We start from the raw sequence: 22,967 nt of genomic DNA, 5'->3' as shown, positions 1-22,967 counted from the left end.
GAAGGATACAGGGTCACGGTTTTGTTTTGTTGTTGTTTGTTTTTAGAGAGTGCAATATTGACTGGTGCCAGCCTGCAGAGCTCTTCTGCTGCCTGACCTCTCCTTCTCTTTCATGGCTGTAATTGTCGTTTGGATAATTGTAGAAGAGCAATTAAGTTACTTGCCTCTGTGAATGTGCTGGTAATACCAGGAAGGCAAATGCTTGAACCAGTAGTGAATAACTGGGCTACGAGTAGAATTTCTGAAGGAAGAACAGCAGCAGCAACAGGAAGCAAATAGCAAGTGACCAAAAACTTGCGTGTGTCAAACGCATCAAAGCTTTCTTGCCGAATGTTGTTTGGCAATATGTTCCAAGTGGCTTTTTTTGTAAACGTAAATTTTCAGGAAGTTCAGGGCTGCGTGTGGCAAAACGCGTCCCTCTGCTTACGCGTCCTGCTACGTAAATAGCATGGGTCAGCGGCAAGTCCAGCGGCAGGGCTGCTGTTCCCTACTCTCGACGTTGCCGTAGTAGTGTTGCGGTATTTAGACCTTGACGGACGGGCTGAGGAACGGAAGGAGAATGCCCGTTTTCTGTAAGGGCTCAGAATGCCGACCCTTTTCTCTGCCTGCCGCTCCCCTGTGCGTGAGATGAAGCTGTTTTATTTTTCTCCCTTGTTCCTGGTCTAAATATTTCTGGAGCTGTTGCTGCTGTGGGTTTGCAATTGGTGTTACTGCGTTTTTGTAGCGTTCTGGCGATGGGTCGTTTCTACTGTGGCGAAGCATCGAGATACGGTTTTCGGTTTAAAGCGTCAGAAACTACGTTCACCGAAACCGGTAACTCGCGGCATAGGGGAAACCGATCTGGCGCGTGCAGCTGTGCTCGCAGGGATGCTGGGTGGCTCCTCATCAAAACAGCAGGCTGTGTGCGTAGGGTTGCGCTCTGGGTCCGAGAGCGTTAGCCTATTTTTGCTGTTGGAAGATGGAATGGAGCGTGTGCCTGTTAAATCTCAGGGCGGTCAAAAGCTAGGAGGGACCCTGAGCGGGTTTGGTGGCACAGCTGCGGTTTTAAAAGATCTTGCCCGTTCGGAGCAACGGCCTGGAAAAAGTGATTCCTTTTTTGCAACGAGGCAGTTCACAAGGACAGATGTGTTGCTGTGCTCTTTAGCAAAAATACTCAACTTGGGACGTATAGGGTGATGAAGCCTCGGCTGTACTAAGGCTTGAGAAAATGTAGGTAGGTCTCTATGTGTGTCACCTGCGTGTATCCAGGAAAGTGAGTTCTAGTGAAAGTAAAGTTGCCGATGAGTCAAAAAAGAAAGGAAAAAAAAAAGGCACGTTTGTCTGAAAAATGCAGAAGCTCTAGTGGCCTGTGTCAACAGCTGTACCGAAGATGACGCAAAAATACTTTTTCCTCCGCTCAGTCGTACTGTCTTCACAAACCTTCACAAAAAAAAAAAGGGCAGCTTTGGGTTCCTACCCAGCTTTGTGCTAATGTTTTTCTTTTCTTCTCTCAGCTGGATGTCAGCTGGCACCGTTTCGCCGTGGTTGCCCTTTCTTCTGCCGTGGCGGTACGAGACGGATGGAAAGATTCCGTAGTGGCCTGCAAGTACAAGGTACGCCTACGATGTGTGTCTGCATTTTTCCAAAGGTACTTGCGGTACGGACTTTAATGTTGAGAGTGTGCCAACTCTCCTTCTACTTTTTTTTACATGAAATATTTTAACAGAAATACTAAAAATAAGTTCTGTTCTGGAGCATGTTACACCTATACAAAGTTTACTTCCCGCAGTTTATTTTCTCTTCCTGAAAGCATAATCTTCTGTTGCTGTGTGCTTGCTAGTAAATGATACTGTGAAAATAATTTTGTCCTAAAAGAGGGAAGAAACTGTTCGTAAGAGTTCAGCTGTTCAGAAGAAACAGACTTTGTTTTCATGATAAAACCTTTATGCTTTTACAGTCAATGATTTTTTTTTAAATATCTTCTAGTAGTACTCAAAAACGTTACGGAGATAATTAGCATCTGTACTAAAAGCAATCAAGGTCAAAGAAGAGACGTGGACAAAACAGGACAAAACGGGCATCGCATCTGTGTGTTTTCCAGGCTTTCCCAGGAAGCATTAGCAGCCTTGTAACTAGTGACAGTGAGTCCTGAGGTGTTTTTGATGAGTTACTGCTTCAGTAATGTATTTTTTCCTTTAACCTACAGTGTGTAATTTTGACATCAGTTGGAAAGAGATTTTCCAAAATGGAAGTCTTTCTCTCTCAAAGAAATTTTGTTTTAGGAACTTCCCATCAGAGTGGATCTTCAGAGGTGATCGACTTGACAGTAGAAGTCATCAGTAACGAGACTTTTCACTCTCTTTTAAAAAAAGACAAAAAAAAAAAAAGTCAGTTTCCTTCCAAAGACCCAAGCACAGCCCATCTTCCTAAAGTTGATGGCATCACTGGTCTTTGGTTTCTCAGTTGTAACAGTCGAGATAACATGAAAACGTGTTGCTCTGCATGCTTCAGTACTGCCAAAAGCATTAGGAAACCTGCCAGTCCTTTTTGGTAGTCTGAGGTATTGCAGCACTGGGGATTTTACAAATTGACTTGCATTGTTTAAACTGTAACTGCCAAATAGCTGTAGTATATGATTTGTTAGGTGTATGTAAGCAGTTAGGTATTTTTCTAAACGTTTAAAAAGAGAGGCAACTGGATGTTATGGGTTTTTTTTCCTGATGTTTTGACGGAGTGCTCTGAAGTACTTTCTTTCTGTCTGGCTTTCAATGGTGCGTTTCCCTGGCAGTTCAGTAGCGCCTCTCTTGGGCAGCCCAGCTGGCCAGGTGTCCCTCCGCGTTCTGTAACACGCACAAAAACCCCTAGTCCCATTATAAATGTGTACTTTGGAGAGAGATAATTTAATGGTATGTATTCAGAGCTGTGCAAGTTAAGGTAATGGAAAAGGAAAATCAAATACTTTTACAGTATAAGTATTTTTATTGGACGTATATAAACATGGGCACGCCTTTTTAGCGTAAAGTGAATGATTGAGATTTATTCTTTATTTTTCATTTTGCTCTTTGTAGTTTTCCACTTCACTTTCAGCTTTATTCACCAAACAAGCAAGATGCAAAGCAGCAGCAGCAGCAGCGCAAGGGCTGTAGCTGTTGTGGTGGATCCGTAAGCGTAGATTCTGATTGCGTATGACCTCATCCCGCAGCCTCCCAGGGTTATCTCCCTGCAGCGGTGCTGTAAGGAAGGGAGGAGACGTTTTCCAACACCGGCAAGAGTGTTTACTTGTATGCTAAGAAGGTGTTCAAAATGGTATCGATTAGCCTAAATGCTGATTTTAAGTGTTCCAATCGCTCTTAACTTTTAAAGGAGGTGGTGTATTTCGAGCTGACCTGTTTACCTGGAATCCTGCTTTAGCTCAGCGACTCTTCTTGTGCGCCCCCAGCCTCTGCTGGCAGGGCGGTATGAGGAGATGGAAGGTCCCTGACTTAGTATAAACACTGCTTAGCAACAACTACAGCATCGGGGTGTTGTCAACGTTATTCTCACCCTAAATCCAAAATGGCCCTGTACCAGCTACTCGGAAGAAAATGAACTTTATTCCAGCTGAAACCAGGACAACCCCAAACCCCCTGATTCTGGGTCTGCAAAGGGAAAAAAACCAAATGACTTTGGGACTCCTGGGAAAGCCAAATCCGCCTGGATTGGTGCAGCTGGAAAGCAAAAAACCCACCCCATTTTCATGCACAAACCCACAACTGAAAGATCACCCCTTTTTATGTTGTGGAAAAGCACTGAAACACACCCCAAACTGAGTATTTTGAAAAAGCAAAAAACTCCCCAGTTTGGGGAAGATTGGGGGTGAAGCACAAGCAGTTTGAGGGGCGTTGCTGGGGGTCCTCCCAGTGTGGATGATCTGGTGTGGATGCTCTGTTGCGGGTTATCCCAGGTGAGTTACCTGCTGTGGATCATCCTGGGTGGACTCCCTGGGGTAGGTCATCCCCCCCCCGTGTCCCCCCATGCACCTCTGTACCCTCACCTACCCTCTCCCCGGCGTGTGTTTCTCCCCCATATATGCCCCCTGCTGCTCCAGCCCGCCCCCTTCACCCATGCGAGTTTTTAACCCACGCGAGTTGTTTCCCCCCGCATCCCCTGCTCTTCTATCTCCTGTCCCATCCCCGCCCCCCCCCCCCCCCCCCCGCTTCCTTTCCCTCCTCCATATTCCACCCCCCGCTCCCCATCATCCGTCAGGCTCCAGACCCCTGGCATGCTGCCTGCACCCCATTCTCTGTCATTTTTTTTCTTCTTTTCCTTACAAGTTGTTGTTGTTGTTGTTGTTTCTTTTAAATGATTAGACTGTTTTCGTTTCAAGCCACGAGTTTTCTCACTTTCGCCCTTCCGATTGTCTCCCCGTCCCACTGGGGGCGGGGGAGCGAGTGAGCGGTCGCGTGGGGCTTTGTTGCTGGCTGGCGTTAAACCACGACACAAGGTGAGTTGCAAGCCCTGCCTGGCTAATGCTGGAGGCTCTCTATGTTCGTCCTGCCATCTTGACGGGCCGTCCTTGTTCTTCATTGCCGCTTTATAGCGAGCGCCTCTCGCTCTCTAAGCGGCAGTACTGGGGCCGTGCAGGTACTGCGCGTTGCAGGCAGCAAAGGGCAATTGTGTCGCTTGCCGGCGGGAGCGGCAAGGAGTGCGGAGCCACGCTCCTGTAGGGAGCAAAGATGGAACCTCGAGGGCTCTACGGTCATCTGCTGAGGACTACTAATATCCCGACAGGCCTCTTTGCTATCCCTGCTTCACGGCTGATTCCTTTGCACGCCAGAGGGCGGGGCGGTAAGTAACACCGTGCAGCGTCTCTTCGATAAGAGACGAGCCCCGCACAAGAAGCCTTGCGTGCGTGCAGGATTGGGAGAGCAGAGTTCTGATGGCTCAGAGGTGAGGAAAGGTGCGCCCACCCCAACCGAGCCCCAGGGTCGCCAGGGTATCGCTCGCTTGCAGGTGGGCCGCTGGCATCTGGTGCGCTGGGACGCGGCGTTTCCTGCTGGACAGAGCTGCCCCTCTGGCACAGAGCAGCTTTGGGTCTCTTGTGGCCTGCCTTCAGGCTGTCACCGGAACCAGGCGTTATTTTTTTTTTTTAAATCTCTCGCCAGCATCTGTTGACTGGCTGCTGTCACTCCCGCAACCCTGATGCCACATGCAGAGGGATACAGCAGTCCCTGGGGCTTGCTCCAGGGGACACCCCCCCCCTTCCCCCCCCCATTTGCAGGTTCCCTGTGCTGCTTCTCCTCTCTAGATAATGGGGTGGGGAGGGCAGGGGCAGAAGCGACCACCCGAATGGTCTGTTCTTTGCACTTGACTGCTGTAAACGCTCCAGCCACTCAGGTGCTTTTTGGAACGGAGGCCATGAAGATGACTGCCCGGGCTGCGAGTGGGGAAAGGGCAGGGCAACGTAAACCCTGTGCCCCCAGTAAGTAGTTGCCGCCTGTGTCTGGTCTCTCCTGGTCTGAGCTGTCAGTCATCCCTCATCCAGCTGATGCGCCGAAGAGGATCGTTACGGGGATGCGGAGGCTGCTGCCCGGTGACCGAAGGTGGGAAGTGGCGTTGGGGAGGGGCGCACGCGCGGTGGCGTGCGTGGGTGGGCTCCAGCTGTTGCCGGGCAGCGGAGGCTCTTTACGGCTGCTCGGCAACCGCGCATGCGTGGTTCGGCTTTTACGGCGCTTGCCCCTGTTGCCTGGCAGCCGGGGCGCGACAAGACGCCTCGGCAATCGCGCATGCGCGGTGGCGCGGTTTACGGCGCTCCTGCTGTTGCCTAGCAGCCAAAGCGCTTTACGGCTGCTCGGCAACCGCGCATGCGTGGTTCGGCTTTTACGGTGCTGGCCCCTGTTGCCTGGCAACCGAGGCGCGACACGACGCCTGGGCTATCGCGCATGCGCGGCGGTGCGGTTTACGGCCCGCTCCTGTTGCCTAGCAACCCAAACGCGTTACGGCAGCTCGGCACGGGCGCATGCGCGCTGCGGCTTTTACGGCGCTCGCCGCTGTTGCCTGGCAACCAAAACGCGACAGGACGCCTCGGCAACCGCGCATGCGCGGCGGCGCGGTTTACGGCGCTCCTGCTGTTGCCTGGCAACCAAAACGCGGCCCTGGCGGTCGGGAGCCGCGCATGCGCGGTGGCGCCTTTTGCCGCCCTCCTGCTGTTGCCTAGCAACCGAAACGCGGTACGGCAGCGCGGAGCCGTGCACGCGCGGTGGCGGCGCGTTTCGCCAGCGCTCTCTTCCGCCACCTGTTGAACAGACTTCGGTACTGCAGCTGGGGTGCCGCCCATGCGCGCTGGCGCGTTGTGCCAAGCGCTCGCCGCTGCCACCCCGCGACCAATGTTCGGTACTGCAGCTCGGAGGCTGCGAGTGCGCGGGGCTGCCCCGGTCCTGCACGTGCCGTCCGACGGTAACGGCAATGCGGCACCGGCGGGAGGGGCCGCCGCGCTCGTTGCTTCCTCCCGGTAAGGAAACGCCGCCGGCAAGGAAAGCTCGCACGGGCTGTCTCTGCCCGGCCTCCCTCTCCTCGCGGCGCGGGAGCATGAAGGGACAGGCGGGGCGCTTACCGGCTGCGGGCAGGAGCTGCTGCGGCTGAAGCTGGAGAGGCCAGAGAAAGGTTAGAGAAGAAGAAATGGAAGGCTGGCCGGCCGGCAGCTGCCTCCCGCTGCAGGCAAGAGAGAGCCTGCCTCTCCGCGTGCGGAAGGATCCCTCTTCGTAGTCCGCAGCAGGTCAGACCGCCGAGGTGCACCGCAGGGTCCGGATGCGGCACCGACGGTGCGGTACGGCCACGTAGTGTGCGAGCGAGCGAGGCTCCGTGCCTAGGAGGCCTCGTCTTGCAAGACCTATGAGACGCGTGTTCTCCTAGGGGGAGGACGGCCGCGCCGCCGGAGTTACAGAAGAGGAGGGGAGCGGGAGAGGAGCAGAAAGAAGCGTCTGAACTGGCAAATTCTCCTGGCAGTGCCAAGAGCTGTGGTCAGCCCCGGGCCCTCGGGGCCCTGTCTCCCCTCTTCCGCGTTCTGGTCCCTCCCTGCCCCTCCCCTGGTCCCCTCTCTTTCCCGCACTGCTGCCTTTTTTTTTTTTTTTTTTTTTTTTTTTTTTCCCCTTTCCTCCCTTGTGCCCCTGATACTGAAAAGCCAGTCGAAGAAACTCCCCAAGACTCGTTTTGGAGTTTTAGAAAGCAGGCATTCTTCATTGCAGCGCTGGATGCACGGGGGATAGTTCCACCTAGCGTGCATGCCACAGCTTTAGCACAAACAGGTTATACAGAATAACTAATTGCATGTTAATCAGATTAGAATACATATACATAAAAACGATGGCAACCAATTATCATAGTACTGCCTACGTCCGATCACGTGCAATGAAGGATCCATTTGAGACGAAGGGCTGCTTTTGCAACCACCGACCCATTTGAAGTTCTTGCTGGCTGTCCTCGAAGTCTTTATTCTTGTCCTTGTTCTTTGATCTTGAAGCTTAACGCAGGTTCAATCACACGTGGTCAGTTTCAGCATTGTTCTCATCCAGCGTACAGGAACATCTAGTCATAAGAGCAAAGAACTGCAAAACTTAGGAGTACCTACCTCTGCTAGTTAATTGCTTGGCTATACTTTTGTCTATTGTTTCAATCGTAGTGTTAGTATAAGATTTCTAATAATTATTTACCAAATCTCACTTTTGCAGTCACCTAGCAGCAAACCAGTTTCCACAGCTGGTACAAAATATTAAAACCATCCCCATATTTAGACGGGCCATACAGAATGTATGGAAATAGGCTATCAGAGGTGCCTGAGGGGCAGAGGGAGCGCCGGGGGGCGCCCCAAGCCCCGGAGCAGACTCGCTGGCAGGACTCGATAGGCACGCGACTGACTGAATAAACGCTGGCCGCCCGTCCCCTTTGCCCTCCGGGCTGCGTTTGCGCTCCCTTTGCACGAGTGGAGGGGCCGTGAGGGAGCCCAGGGGAGGAGGAGGTGAGGCGCTGGGGGGGTCGGGCCGTGTCCCCCCCTGTTCCTGCTGGGCTCCAGCTGTTGCAAATATTCCGGTAAAGAAATCAAAATTTAATCACATAGAAGAGTTAGGTTTGATTAAGAAGTAAAATTGTGAAGCATAACGTATAGGATCGTTAAGTTCGAAACGTAGCCATAGAAACTTTAGGAGCTGCGTTACGCATGACTCTAGGAACCTTAATATTGTTAAAGTTTGAAAGAGCTAACCCTAGAAACCTCACCAGGAAGTTACTGGTTCTTCTACCTTCTGTTTCAGGAAACTAAGGAAACCGTCGTGGACGCCAGTTTGCTGCTTGGAAACCCCCTTACCCTTCCCATCTCGATTTGAGGATCGAAGATGCCAGTCAGCAGAGCTAAGTGTAACTGACCAATGCTTGTTTGTTTTTAAATAAGAATATTGATAAGGTTATATAATCAAAGGACCGATCATTATAAAGGTTAAATTTAAGAACGAGCATAGTATGCATTTCTACGGAAGGAGCTTAGGTAACAATGACCTGACAGGAAAAGTCTGTAAAAACTGATGGATTTTGATACTAAGCGGGACACGCCTTTGGAGGAGCGATCCCCCGTGTCCCCAGCGCTGCGATAAACAAAGTGCCCGCTTCTTAACTTCAGGTTGGCGTTAAGGAGTTTTATTCCGGATTTCGGGAACGGTTTTGGCGACCCAGATGGGACCTTGCGAGTGAGACTGGACGAGATCGAGTGTCGATCGAACTCCGGCCGGCACCGAGGTATTCTCGGGGAGAACCGTCACCCTCGACTCGCAAAGCTCCTCGCAGCGTTCCCTGGAAAAAAAGGTAAGGCGCCGCTTCTTTGGAATTTGTTTGGAAAGCCTGCCCGTGAGGCGCGGCGAAAGCTTCGCAGGGTTGGGGCTTGGAGGGTACCCGTCTGCAGTGGAAGCCTAGGCGTCTGCCCGTAAGTCATAAGCGAAAGCTATTCCTGGGTTGGACTTTGTGTATTATTTGGGACAATTGTCATTTGCATTTGTTTGGTATTTGGTATTTGAATGTATAGAAGTATAAAGGCATTAGCAAAATTGTTTAAGAATAAGAATGCAGGAAATGGAACTGCTGATGAAAAGTTACCAAAACCATCACCGTTGGGACGTTTATTGGCACATTGGGGTGAATTGCAGGAAAAATGGTAAACAAACAGAACTTTGAGTTACAATACTATATTGCAATTGCTGTTGTTTTGTAGGAGAGAGAGTAAATGGAATAAAGTGCCATAGGTAGACTTGTTCTTTTTAAGTGAACGTATCTGACGGGGACCGGAGGGGAGTCTCCCAGCAGAACCTCTGGTTACAGCTAAACCGGGAGAACAGAACACTGAATTTGAATTGACACTAGAGTCACCTTTTCAGTTTTAAATACCTTAGAGGGAGAGTTAAGTTTTGAAGAAATTGGCGGTGTCGGTGCAACAAGTGAACGAGAAACTAGACCCTTCTTTAAATCTTTAACAATGAAATTAGGAAAGCAATGGGTCACTCAGCAGTTTTTGTATGTGCCAGATTCTCCTAAAACCCTGTTAAGGAGAGATCTATTTGAGAACTTAGAGGCAGAAGTTAAATTAAAAAATGGAGAGATTAAAACTTCGATTCCAGAAACTAAACGTATCGAAGCAGTGGCTTTGTTGTTAACAGGATGGTTACCGAAAGCAGAAGATTATACCAGGCAAAGTCTAATGCTGTAATTCCAGTTGTCTGGACTGGGAAGTTCCCGGTAAATCCAAAAAGCAGAACCTGTGAGAGTTGATTTAAAGCCAGGATCGAATCCGGTAAGAATTAAACAATACCCCCTAAAACCGGAAAGTCGGAAAGGGTTAGCAATGGTAATACAAACGTTTTTAAGATACAAATTGTTAATAGAATGTGAATCCAGATATAACACCCCGATCTTGCCTGTTAAAAGGCTAATGAAAAAGATGGTAGATTAGTTCAAGACCTCCTCAGAGCAATAAATCAAATAGTACAAGATATTCATCCGGTAGTAGCAAATCCTTATACTTTGTTAGCAACCCTAACGGAGAAACAAGAATGGTTCACAGTGTTAGACCGAAAAGATGCCTTTTTCCGTATTCCCTTGGATCCCGGTAGTCAAGAGGTTTTTGCTTTGGAATGGGAAAATCCTGAGACTGGGAGAAAAACACAATATACGTGGACAGTCTTGCCTCAAGGCTTTAAGAATAGTCTTACCATTTTTGGAAATCAATTGGCACGAGAATTAGAGATTTGGAAGAAAGAAAATAATCAAGAAACCTTGCTGAAATATATGGATGATCTGTTAATTGTAGCTGAGACGGAAGAACAATGCACAAAGCTAACTATTAACTTTTTGAACTTTTGGGGAATCGGTGGATATCGAGTGTCAACAGAAAAAACCCCAAATAACCCAGAAAGAAGAAACTTACGTAAATGAGTTTTAAAATCCTAAAAGGACAGAGACAATTGGGAACTGAGAGAAAAGAGGCAATTTGTCGTCTCCCCGAACCTAAGACGAAAAAAATTAATGACGAGCGTTTCCGGGAATGGTCGAGTGGTGTCACCTGTAGATTATAAATTGTGGCTTGCTGGCCCGACCTTTATAGGAGCAGCTCAAAACCTCAAACGATGGATTGGACCGATGCCGAGCAAGCTACTTTCCAAGAATTGAAACAGGCTGTAATAGGGGTGCCAGCCCTAGGCCTGCCAGATCTCACAAAGACGCTTGAACTTTTTGCTCGTGAAAGAAGAGGTATAGCTCTGGGTATCCTGGCCCAATATGTAGGGCCAAGTGGGCGAGCTGTGACCTACTTCTCGAAGCGACTAGGTAATGTGAGTCCGGGATGCTCTGGTCGTCCGAGAGCCGTCACTGCAACTGTGCTACTGATCCAGGAAGCTCGTAAGTTCACCTGAGGACAAAGGATTAGAGGACAAAGGATTACTGTACGTTTCCCATATGATAACTGTTGTGCTAAAACAGAGAGGGGGGCATTGGGTATCCCCTAGCAGGATGCTGAAATACCAAGTGGTGTTGCTGGAACAAGATGATGTTTACCTAAACACTACTACCACCGTTAACCCTGTTGCGTTTTCAACAACCGATCAAGTTAAAGGAGAACTGGAACGTGACTGCTTGCAGGCAATCGAAAGAGTTTACTCCAGCTGACTGGACCTCTGAGATGCGCCGCTAGAAGAAACAGATTGGGAACTGTATGCCGACGGAAGCGGTTCCATCTGTGAAGAAAAACGTTTATCAAGATAGACAATAACTACTGAGGAGGTAATTGCGTTGCCAACTTTGCCTTCGACGATATCTGCCCAAAAGGCTGAATTGATAGCTCTTATTCGAGCTCTGGAACTAAGTCAAGGAAAGCGAGTCAACACTTGGACAGACTCAAAGTATGCTTTTGGAGTAGTACGCGCGCATGGAGCGATACGGAGAGAAAGAGGACTGTTATCCGCGCAAGGAACCACCATTCAGCACGCAGAACAAATACGGAAATTGTTAGAAACCATTCAAATACCAACAGCAGTCACGATAATGCACTGTAAAGCACATCAGTTAGGTAAGACCGGTCCGAACGCAGGTAACCGACTGGCTGATAAAGCCGCTAAAGAGGCTGCGGAAGAAGGCATCCTAGCACTAGTTCCAGAGAAAAGTATAAAATTGCCTAAAGAAACTCCAAATTATAACGAAAAAGATGAAGAATTAATTATTAGATTGCAGGCTAACAAAATGAAACAGGATAGGCTGTAACACCGACAGGTCAAATAATAGTCCCACCCACAATAATAAGAGAAATTGCCCGAGCTGAACATCACAAAGTATATCGGGGAACAGAAAGTGAAATACGACAAAGATTGTTTAAACAATTGGAAGCGGATGTGAAATTTATATATAAAAATGTCCCCGAATCAGTAATAAGATCATCTTTGGGATTATGAAATAAGGAAATTTTTTAGGAGAATATTAGCAAATTGACTTTATAGAATTGCCTTGAAAAGAAGGATCTACCCTAGTTTTAGTTGATATCTTTACTGGGTGGCCCGAGGCTTTCCCTTGTCGCGCCAACAAAGCAAGGGAAGTACTCAAAGTCTTGCTCAAAGAGATAATACCAAAATGTGGGGTGCCTGTAAGAATGTCATCTGACAATGGCCCTCATTTTATAGCAAAGATTAGGAGACAAGTTGAGCAAAGTATTATCTATAGATTGAGACTATCACACCCCATATAGACCACAAGCAAGGGGGGGGGGGGGGGGGGAGGGGGGGTGGGGTGAGAGAGAGAGAGAGGGAATGAACTATACCCTTAAGCAACAGTCGAGTAAAATTTGTCAGGAAACCTCACTCCTCACATGGGTTAAAGCATTACCCATGGCTCTGTTAAGAATCAGAGTATAGCCAGAAGAGAAAGAAAATTTAAGTCATTATGAAATGTTTTATGAAAGACCATATCAAGAGTCCTATGTTCTGAGTATCTTGAGTGCCTTTGGAGATAGGTTTTTAAAAGGTGTTATGATTTCTTTAAGCAATTCTTTTCAAGAACTTTGTCAGTATGTCTCCACAGCTGGACCCTTAGAATTGGACGTAGCAGCGCATCCCTTCCGACCAGGAGATTGAATGTATGTAAAATCACTGAGAAGTGGAAAGGACCGTATCGAGTCATTTTAACAACCCTTAGAGCGGTAAAGGTCTGGGAGAAGAACCTTGGCTTCATTATTCAAGAATAAAGAAAGCACCAACAAGAAATTGGAAGTCTAAAGAAACTGGCCCTTTAAAACTGAAAATCTATAAGTAAGTTTCACGTTATCTATTTGGGAAAACAGCTGTGTAAAGTTTATAATATTGGGGTTGCTATTAGGAATATTGTCGAGGGCAATAATCTTTTTGTGTGTTTAGAGGGTGTATGTATTTTTTTTTGAGGGGTTCCAAACATGAGATAAACAAAATGAAACAATTATTGTTTGAGCTGTGTTAATCTTGATATTAACCGTTTTTGTAATTTGGATTAAAAACCCCAAAATCTAGTTTTGTAACTGATTCAAAGTTTTGTAAAGACACAAAATTGAACCTCAGTAACAGCCTGCCTTCCGATTCCAAAGTCAGATGAAAATCTAGTTCCGTGGAGAATACTGACATTGAATTTAACCAAAACTTGAGAAAAGATGCAGAACAATGAGAATCATTTTAGCAAATTAAATGGGATGGATTTAAAAGGCAATTATTTTTTTTTAATTTGAAAGAAGGAATTATAGCGTTGTGAATTATAACATTACCAAACCATCCACCTCATGGACAAAAGAATTAATTTACTCGCCCTTCGGGAGAAACTTGTACAGGCAGCCCTTGGGGCTGTCAGTTGCCAAAACCGTAGAGACAAGTGCAGGAAGGAACTTGGGATCATATTTAAAATATAAAACGATGTTTAGAATTTCCTGGAGTTCCAGGATCCTTGTTAGAGCCACCCAGAGTCAGGACCATCTATGGAAATTTAGACTGGTTTAGACAACCAGAGAAAAATCACACATCCTAAACAGAGCTGAATGAAGGTTTATACTTGCAGCTCCTCTGACCCCAAACTCCAACGACTTTCTCTAGTAGCTAAAGCTCTCAGATGGGGATGTGTTTGTAGAAAGTATAATAATATTTTACATGATCTTTGGTCCCCTCTTAATAACGGAAAACATTTAGCTTGGAGTTGACTGTGTTAAAGGACAGGTGAAAAGTTCAGGGTTAACTGTTTGGGTGACTAGTGATGATATATGATCCACTCACCTTTTCATGAAGGAGAAAGGCAAATCGTGGACTTCAGCCTTAATAACTCTCTCCTCTCTCTGGAAGAAATCTCCCTTGTGGCCTCGCTGGTGGACCCGGGTAAATGGAAAAGATGATACCTGGCAATCGCCAAGTCTTAGGCCTAAAATAAGATGGGTATTAAAATCTGTATTTTGACCCCAGTTAACACCCCTTCCAAATGAGATGACTCTTGCCACCTTTCATTCAATCAAGGAAGTGCCTGCTGCTTAACTTCCCATGGGTGTTGAGGAGTTTTGTTCCGGGTTTCGGTCCCCCAGCTGCGGGCCGGGGCTGGAGGAGCCGCAGGTGCTGGCAGTGAGGCTGATGGGGCCGGCCCCTCCCTGGCAAGGGGGGGCTGCCGGGGGAGGGGCCGGGGCGGGGCCGGTGGGAGCCGAGGCAGGAGCGGAGCGGAGCGGTGGCCGGGCTGTGGCTGCCCCTCGGGAGAAGGTGAGCGGGGCCGGGCGCCCCTCGGACGGCAAACGTCGGAGGCGGGGGTGGCCCGGGGGAGGTGGGGGCCGCCGGTGCAGAGGCCGGGGGGGAGCCCTGGGGGCTCACAGGGCGGCTGGGACCACGTGCGCGCGGGGGGGGGGGCTCACAGGGGGGCTGGGAGCAAGTGCGTGCGGGGGGGGGGGGGCCGCAGGGCGGCTAGGACCACGTGCGCGCGGGGGGGGGGCTCACAGGGGGGCTGGGACCACGTGCGCGCGGGGGGGGGGGGGGCTCACAGGGGGGCTGGGACCACGTGCGCGCGGGGGGGGGGGGGGCTCACAGGGCGGCTGGGACCACGTGCGCGCGCAGGGGGGGAGGGTGCTCACCGGGCCCAGTGGCGGGGCTGCGCAGCCGGCCGGCGGGTTCCGGGGAAAGCGCCGAGGAGGACGGCGGGGTCCGTGTGGGACGCACGGAGCGGCGGCGGCCGCTGCCCGGAGCCGGAGCCGGGCGGGGGGGTGCCGCGCCGCGCCGTGCCGGAGCCGGTCGGCGAAAGCGCGCCGGAGCTGCCCGGAGCGGCGCTGGGGGCTCGGCGGGAACTGCGGCTGCGCCGGCGTGGGGGTGGGCGGAAACGGAAGCGGCTTCCCCTCGGGGTCAGGCAGCAGGGCAGGCTGCCTCCCGGGGCATGCCGGGAGCTGTAGTTTTCGCGGACTCGGCGGCCGGGCGGCAGCGTGGCTCTCGGGCGCGGCGTAGTCCTTGCTGCCGCCGCGGCCCCCGGAGTCCGACCAGGTCAGACGCAGGAGCGTTGCCGGTTTCGTGTGGTTTTCCGCGGGCTTCCCGCTGCACCCGCTCCCCGACCAGCCGCGCGGACGCGCCTCCCGGGCGCATGCGCGGTCCTGCGCGTGGGGCAGCCCGGCGTTCGCTCGTCGGCTCCGGCCCCTCCGGCGCATGCGCGGTGTCCGGGAGCAGCGTGGTGGCGCGCAGGGCGCGGGTCTCGGCGGCAGCGGGCGAGCGCCGGGACCGCGGGTGAGGCGAGCGATCCCCTCCGGCGGGGGCGGGGGGGTGCCTCCTGCCCGCTGGCCGCCGGGCGCTGGCGGGACGGGAAGCTGCGAAGCGGCCGCCGCGGCAGGCTCCCGGTCCGCCGGAGGCGAGCCGGGCCAGGGCAGCGCCGGGCAGTTCCCCGAGAGCCGATAGAAGGGAAGAGGGGACGGAGGCGGGCACCCCCCAGGCGCGGCCAGCGGGCGCCTCCCCGAGTCGCCGGAGCTCCCCCGGCGCCTTCCCCCGGCCCCGCTCGGCCCGTGCGGCTGCCCCCAGCTCCAGCCCCTCCCCTGAAGCCTGTGCTGTAGCCGCAGGCAGCCCCCGAGCCCTGTCGTGAGGGCAGCAAGCTGGCCCTCCGATGTTCTCAAGTCTCCCTGAATGTGGGTGCCGTTAGCAGCGGCGCGGGGAACGAGCGGCGTCTGCGGAAGCCCCTGCGGAAGGAGGGGCTCCGGCCAGGGTCGAGCTACAGTAATAACGGTCGCTGCTGCCTCTTTCCCTCTCCCAGAGGCCACGCTGTGAGTGCAGTTGCCCGTTCGTCCCCCGGGATGCCGTTGACTGCAGCAGCCTCAGGCTCGCGTGGGCTGTCTCTGCCTGGCCTCCCTCTCCTCGCGGCGCGGGAGCACAGAGGGACAGGCGGAGCGCTTACTGGCTGTGGACGGGAGCTGCTGAAGCTGGAGAGGCCACAGAAAAGTAAAGAAGAAGAAATGGAAGGCCATCTGGCTGGCAGCTGCCTCCCGCTGCAGGCAAGAGAGAGCCTGCCTCTCTGGGTGTGGGAGGATCCCTCCTCATAGTCCGCAGCAGGTCAGGCTGCCAGGGTCTGTATGCGTGACCAGCAGCGCGGTACGGCCACGTAGTGAGCGAGCGAGCGAGGCTACGTGTCTAGGAGGCCTCATCTCGTAAGAGCCGCGAGACGCTCGCGTGTTCCGTTATGTGGAGGACAGCCAAGCGACTGGAGTTACAGAAGAGGAAGGGAGGAGAGAAGGAGAAAGAAGCGTCTGAACTGGCAAGGTCTCCTGGCAGCTCCAAGAGCGAGAGCTGTGGTGAGTCCTGGGCCTCCGGGGCCCTGTCGCTCCTCTTGTGCCTCCCGGTCCCTCCCTCCCTCCCCCTCTCCTGACCCCCTTGCTTTCTCATGCTGCTGTGACGTTTGTTTTTTATTATTATTTTTATTTTGCTTCCCTGTACCTCTCCTCTTCTGTCTATTCTCTTGTCCTGCTCCTTCTTCCTCCCCCCCCTTCCCCTCTCTCTCTCCTTCGACTGCCCCCCTTTCTTTTTCTCTCTGCGTTCTTGTCCTGCTCCCTCTCCCTCTCCCCGCCCCGTCTTTGTCCTGCAGCCAGTCGCTGTTTTTTCCTTTTCCATCTCCTTGTCCTGATCTGCATCCGCCTCTTTCCCCGCCTCCCAATTTCTCTGGCCTGTTCCCCTGGCGTTCTTTTCCTCTCTGCACCTGTACGTGCCGCTCTGTGTCCCTGCCTTCCTATCTCTCTTCTTCCTACTTTCTGTTTCTCTCTCTATCCCTTTGTCTTGCTCGCCGTTGCTGTTTATTTTTGTCATTCTGGATCTCACTGTCCCTGTCCTCCTTCCTGTTCATCTCTTACTCTCTGTGACCCTTTGTGCTGCTTCCTGCCCCTTTTTTATTCACCCTCCCTCTCTCTGCAGGGCTCCTGATACCTCGCTTTCTAAATTTCCCAACCCCCTGTGCTTCTCACGCGCGCTCTCTCGCGCGCTCTCTCTCTCTCTCTCGTTGTCATTGTTCTTGTCTGTCGCGCTGTCTTGCTTCCTGTCCCGTCGTTTCTCGCTGTATCCCTTTGGCCCGCTCCCTGCTCGTATTCGTATTCCTCTCTGTCCTGAGGACCGTCCCAGTTTTTGATCTCCGTCCTGCCGCTGTCCTGATTTTTCCTTCTCTGCCATGTTCCCTGTCCCTCTTTCTGTCTCTTTTTCTCTGTCCCTGCTGCTTATTTCTCCATCTCTGTCCAGACCCCTGTCCCTTCCCCCCCCGCCCTGTTTGCTGTCCCTCTGCCTTGCTTTCTTTTGCTACCTTTTCTGTCTGTCTTTCTCTGCCCCATTCCCTCTCCCGCCCTTTCTAACTGTGTCCCCCTGTCCAGCTAGCTGTCGCTTCTTTCTTTTTTCTGTTCCTCAGTATTTTTTTCTTTTTCCGTATCTCTCTCCCACTGCCCATCGCAGTTGGTTTTTTCCCCTCCAGTGCTGGCCTGCTCTTTGTCCCTTTTGTCTGTCTCCTCTCTGTTTTTCTGTCATGCTCCCTGTGTCTATTTAATCCCTTCATCTCTGTCCTGCAGCCCGTTGCTATTTTTTTTTTCCTCTTCCGTCCCTTTGTCCTGCTCCCTGTCCTTGTCTCTCTTTCCCTTGGTTCTGCCTCCCGTCCTTTTTTCCTTTCTTGCTCCATCTCTCTGTCCTGCTCCCTATCCCTCCCGCGCTCTCTCTGTTTCTGTGTCCTTCTCCTTGCCTTTCCCCACGTTGTCTGTCTTGTTGTTCCCTCTTTGGTTTTCTTGTTTTCCGGGTGGCTGGGCCCGGCTACCCGCGGGGGTGCTTCGGCTGGGGGGGTTGGGGTGGGGGCCTGGCCGTGCCGCTGGTGGCGGGGAAATAAAGCCTGAAACGGCAATCGTGAAGCGATGCCCTGCCTGTGCTGGGGCTGCCCCGCAGAGGCGTGGGGCCGGGCCCTCCGCAGGTCCCGAGCACTCCCCGAAACTACGTGTGGGGCCCCGGGGGTGCAGGGCTGTGGGGTGGCTATGCTCGGCGTCGCCCGTGGGCACTGCAGGGTCAGAAATGGAGAACAAGTTTTCTGTTCCTGGGGCTTGACAACAGGCTCGCGTGGCTGATTTGGGGGCACGGAAACAGACCGAGCTGCGCGGCTTTGGGCCCAGAAACAGAGGTCCGGCCCTGCGTGTTTGGGCCTTGAGAACAGGCTCAGCATCCAGGTTTTTTGGCTCCCAAATGGGCCCCGAGTCAGCTGGTGTGGGGGCCAAAAGCGGGAGCCGGCTTGGCTGGTTTTGCAGGCGGGTGGGAGGGTGTTGGGGGCTGCGGGGGGAAGCGGGGGGCAGGTAGGGTGCGTGGTCCCTCCCCGGAGATGGGGGTCTGGTTGTGTCGGACGCCGAAGTTCGGGAGACCGGCACGCAGCAGGCCGAACTCAACATCTGTGATGGTCTGCGGGGGGGAAAGGTGCTTTTCAGACCCCACGTGCCCTCTTTGAGTCCAGCTCTTCTTTCTGCGCCGCTCAGAATAGTCGTTAAGTAATTAATCGCCCAAACTAACGGATATTTACTTGGCGTGTAACTCTGATGTTTAATCCTAATGCTCCAGTTTTGACAGCAGTTGATAGATAACCTTATGGAAAGCCCGGACCGTTGCACGTAGCTGGAGCTTGTAAGGAGAAGCAGCTGAAATCAGCCGGAGCTCCAGTGCGGAGCTGGGGCTTCAAGGAGCCAGAACTGTAGCAAGCGGGAGCTGGAACGAGGCGGGGTGTCCGCTGTCTGGAGCATGCATTAGCCAGAGGCAAAAGTACCTGCAGCTGTAACGAGCAGGAGGCGCGATTAGCTGGAGCGTCTTTTCGCTGGGGCGTCCGTTGGCCGGACCGCGCTCCCAGCACGGCCGAAGAGCGGCCAGGCGCAGGCAGGGCTGTCCGCAGCAAGCAGCTCCGAGCAGCAGGGAGGTGAGTTGTCCTTCTGCCAGCGGGGAGCCCGGCCTCTTCCCTCGGGCATGCAATCCACGCCACGCTCCTCTCTCTGCGTGGAGTGTCTCTCCCGGTCCGTTCCCGCGGGCAGAAGCGAGGTGGGGGTCCCCCGGCTCACCTGGGGCAGCCCCCCCCCCGCGAGGGGACGCGGGCGAGGTGTCGTTGTCCCCTCGGTACCGGGCAAAGGGGAGAGAAACTGGCCGGCGGGAGCTCCTGGGGTGCAGAGCCCTTCCGGCAGAATCCTCCCCTGTCTTTTCACCGTTGGCTGGGTGTGACAAGCAGGTTCATTTCTTTGTCTCCTCTTCTCCCAGTGTCACCTTCTGCGTCACACGAAGAAAATCCTGCGTGGTTAATTCCGCTTGCTGCTCAGGTAATCGCACGTATCGGGCTGGGGGGGCGGAGAGAAACACTTGCGAGTTCGAGGGCACTACAGATGCTCCACGTTAAACCCACAGGGAAGGCAAATTTGCTGCTAGTGCAGAAAAGACGATGGAAAAATTGCTGTTAACAGATCGCGCCCTGTTCCTGAACTGGTCCCTTGATGTGTTTTTGTTTCAGGGGAAAGAATGAAATTTCCTGTCTGGTAAATTCAGAGCTGCCTGTTAGCTTCTTCAGGGTCGAGTGTTTCTCTCCTCTCTGTTCATACTGATTTTTATGGGCAAGTTGGAAATAGCCTTTTATTTTTTTATGTATAACTGAATTTTCAGGAATATGTGGTGTCCCTGTAGTTCATTTTTGAGCACCTAGATGCCAGCAGAAATGTAATGAGTGAAACGTGATGGGAACTGGTACTTAAACTTGATTTTTATTTGGGTTTTTTTTTTTCCTTCCCCATTAAGAGTGTTGACGGCATGTTGTCCCGTGGGACAATCCCCATTCCGTTCAGCGGAGTCTTCAGTCTAGGACTTTTAAGTGAAAAAGTTTGTCCTTCCAAAAAGGGACTAGTCATTCCTAGGACCGAGGCATAGACTTGCAAGGAGAGTCGCTTAAGTACGTGATCGGAATGAAAGCCAACTTCCAGTTGATGTTGCTGCTGTTGGTCTTTGCTTTCATTGATTTCTCCACCACTCCCTCGTGGTTGGGAGCTCTGAACTGTAATGTTTTTCAGTCTCTAACACATTTCCACCCCCACCCCCCAAAAAAAGGAGAGGCAGTGTCTAAGAGTTAATTAGTTTCCTCACAAATGCGTGAGTAAATAAAATGTGAGTTATGATGATTAAAACCATAGAAATGACACCAGTCTTGCAGATCTGGACTATTTCTGAACAGGCGTTCATCACACGCAGAAGTCGTCAGGGTACGGATCACCTGCGCTTCGTGCTCTGACAAGACAAAATGCTGAGGCAGGGATGAGCTCTGAAAGAAGAAGGGAAAAAAAAAAAAAAAAAAAAAGAAGGATACAGGGTCACGGTTTTGTTTTGTTGTTGTTTGTTTTTAGAGAGTGCAATATTGACTGGTGCCAGCCTGCAGAGCTCTTCTGCTGCCTGACCTCTCCTTCTCTTTCATGGCTGTAATTGTCGTTTGGATAATTGTAGAAGAGCAATTAAGTTACTTGCCTCTGTGAATGTGCTGGTAATACCAGGAAGGCAAATGCTTGAACCAGTAGTGAATAACTGGGCTACGAGTAGAATTTCTGAAGGAAGAACAGCAGCAGCAACAGGAAGCAAATAGCAAGTGACCAAAAACTTGCGTGTGTCAAACGCATCAAAGCTTTCTTGCCGAATGTTGTTTGGCAATATGTTCCAAGTGGCTTTTTTTGTAAACGTAAATTTTCAGGAAGTTCAGGGCTGCGTGTGGCAAAACGCGTCCCTCTGCTTACGCGTCCTGCTACGTAAATAGCATGGGTCAGCGGCAAGTCCAGCGGCAGGGCTGCTGTTCCCTACTCTCGACGTTGCCGTAGTAGTGTTGCGGTATTTAGACCTTGACGGACGGGCTGAGGAACGGAAGGAGAATGCCCGTTTTCTGTAAGGGCTCAGAATGCCGACCCTTTTCTCTGCCTGCCGCTCCCCTGTGCGTGAGATGAAGCTGTTTTATTTTTCTCCCTTGTTCCTGGTCTAAATATTTCTGGAGCTGTTGCTGCTGTGGGTTTGCAATTGGTGTTACTGCGTTTTTGTAGCGTTCTGGCGATGGGTCGTTTCTACTGTGGCGAAGCATCGAGATACGGTTTTCGGTTTAAAGCGTCAGAAACTACGTTCACCGAAACCGGTAACTCGCGGCATAGGGGAAACCGATCTGGCGCGTGCAGCTGTGCTCGCAGGGATGCTGGGTGGCTCCTCATCAAAACAGCAGGCTGTGTGCGTAGGGTTGCGCTCTGGGTCCGAGAGCGTTAGCCTATTTTTGCTGTTGGAAGATGGAATGGAGCGTGTGCCTGTTAAATCTCAGGGCGGTCAAAAGCTAGGAGGGACCCTGAGCGGGTTTGGTGGCACAGCTGCGGTTTTAAAAGATCTTGCCCGTTCGGAGCAACGGCCTGGAAAAAGTGATTCCTTTTTTGCAACGAGGCAGTTCACAAGGACAGATGTGTTGCTGTGCTCTTTAGCAAAAATACTCAACTTGGGACGTATAGGGTGATGAAGCCTCGGCTGTACTAAGGCTTGAGAAAATGTAGGTAGGTCTCTATGTGTGTCACCTGCGTGTATCCAGGAAAGTGAGTTCTAGTGAAAGTAAAGTTGCCGATGAGTCAAAAAAGAAAGGAAAAAAAAAAGGCACGTTTGTCTGAAAAATGCAGAAGCTCTAGTGGCCTGTGTCAACAGCTGTACCGAAGATGACGCAAAAATACTTTTTCCTCCGCTCAGTCGTACTGTCTTCACAAACCTTCACAAAAAAAAAAAGGGCAGCTTTGGGTTCCTACCCAGCTTTGTGCTAATGTTTTTCTTTTCTTCTCTCAGCTGGATGTCAGCTGGCACCGTTTCGCCGTGGTTGCCCTTTCTTCTGCCGTGACGGTACGAGACGGATGGAAAGATTCCGTAGTGGCCTGCAAGTACAAGGTACGCCTACGATGTGTGTCTGCATTTTTCCAAAGGTACTTGCGGTACGGACTTTAATGTTGAGAGTGTGCCAACTCTCCTTCTACTTTTTTTTACATGAAATATTTTAACGCAAATACTAAAAATAAGTTCTGTTCTGGAGCATGTTACACCTATACAAAGTTTACTTCCCGCAGTTTATTTTCTCTTCCTGAAAGCATAATCTTCTGTTGCTGTGTGCTTGCTAGTAAATGATACTGTGAAAATAATTTTGTCCTAAAAGAGGGAAGAAACTGTTCGTAAGAGTTCAGCTGTTCAGAAGAAACAGACTTTGTTTTCATGATAAAACCTTTATGCTTTTACAGTCAATGATTTTTTTTTAAATATCTTCTAGTAGTACTCAAAAACGTTACGGAGATAATTAGCATCTGTACTAAAAGCAATCAAGGTCAAAGAAGAGACGTGGACAAAACAGGACAAAACGGGCATCGCATCTGTGTGTTTTCCAGGCTTTCCCAGGAAGCATTAGCAGCCTTGTAACTAGTGACAGTGAGTCCTGAGGTGTTTTTGATGAGTTACTGCTTCAGTAATGTATTTTTTCCTTTAACCTACAGTGTGTAATTTTGACATCAGTTGGAAAGAGATTTTCCAAAATGGAAGTCTTTCTCTCTCAAAGAAATTTTGTTTTAGGAACTTCCCATCAGAGTGGATCTTCAGAGGTGATCGACTTGACAGTAGAAGTCATCAGTAACGAGACTTTTCACTCTCTTTTAAAAAAAGACAAAAAAAAAAAAAGTCAGTTTCCTTCCAAAGACCCAAGCACAGCCCATCTTCCTAAAGTTGATGGCATCACTGGTCTTTGGTTTCTCAGTTGTAACAGTCGAGATAACATGAAAACGTGTTGCTCTGCATGCTTCAGTACTGCCAAAAGCATTAGGAAACCTGCCAGTCCTTTTTGGTAGTCTGAGGTATTGCAGCACTGGGGATTTTACAAATTGACTTGCATTGTTTAAACTGTAACTGCCAAATAGCTGTAGTATATGATTTGTTAGGTGTATGTAAGCAGTTAGGTAT

General features: G+C 51.1%; 3 long non-coding RNA genes across 3 annotated transcripts; 2 read left to right on the top strand and 1 right to left on the bottom strand.

The window, feature by feature from the left end:
- Window positions 1-6,573: 6,573 nt before the first annotated feature.
- On the top strand, window positions 6,574-12,225 carry LOC142028321 (uncharacterized). The gene is made up of 3 exons (XR_012649532.1): window positions 6,574-6,733; window positions 6,871-6,977; window positions 8,265-12,225. It is a non-coding gene; the product is annotated as an uncharacterized LOC142028321 (long non-coding RNA).
- LOC142028323 (uncharacterized) lies at window positions 7,410-15,011 on the bottom strand. Its single transcript, XR_012649534.1, has 3 exons — window positions 14,600-15,011; window positions 13,767-13,908; window positions 7,410-7,542 (listed from the first exon to the last, which is right to left on the bottom strand). It is a non-coding gene; the product is annotated as an uncharacterized LOC142028323 (long non-coding RNA).
- Window positions 15,012-15,042: 31 nt separating this feature from the next.
- On the top strand, window positions 15,043-20,648 carry LOC142028324 (uncharacterized). The gene is made up of 3 exons (XR_012649536.1): window positions 15,043-15,236; window positions 15,754-16,288; window positions 18,561-20,648. It is a non-coding gene; the product is annotated as an uncharacterized LOC142028324 (long non-coding RNA).
- The last annotated feature ends 2,319 nt before the right edge of the window (window positions 20,649-22,967 follow it).

This window comes from Buteo buteo, unplaced genomic scaffold (genome assembly GCF_964188355.1).
Source record: "Buteo buteo unplaced genomic scaffold, bButBut1.hap1.1 HAP1_SCAFFOLD_266, whole genome shotgun sequence".
Taxonomy (NCBI): Eukaryota; Metazoa; Chordata; class Aves; order Accipitriformes; family Accipitridae; genus Buteo; species Buteo buteo.
This window is presented reverse-complemented; position numbering and strand designations above follow the sequence as displayed.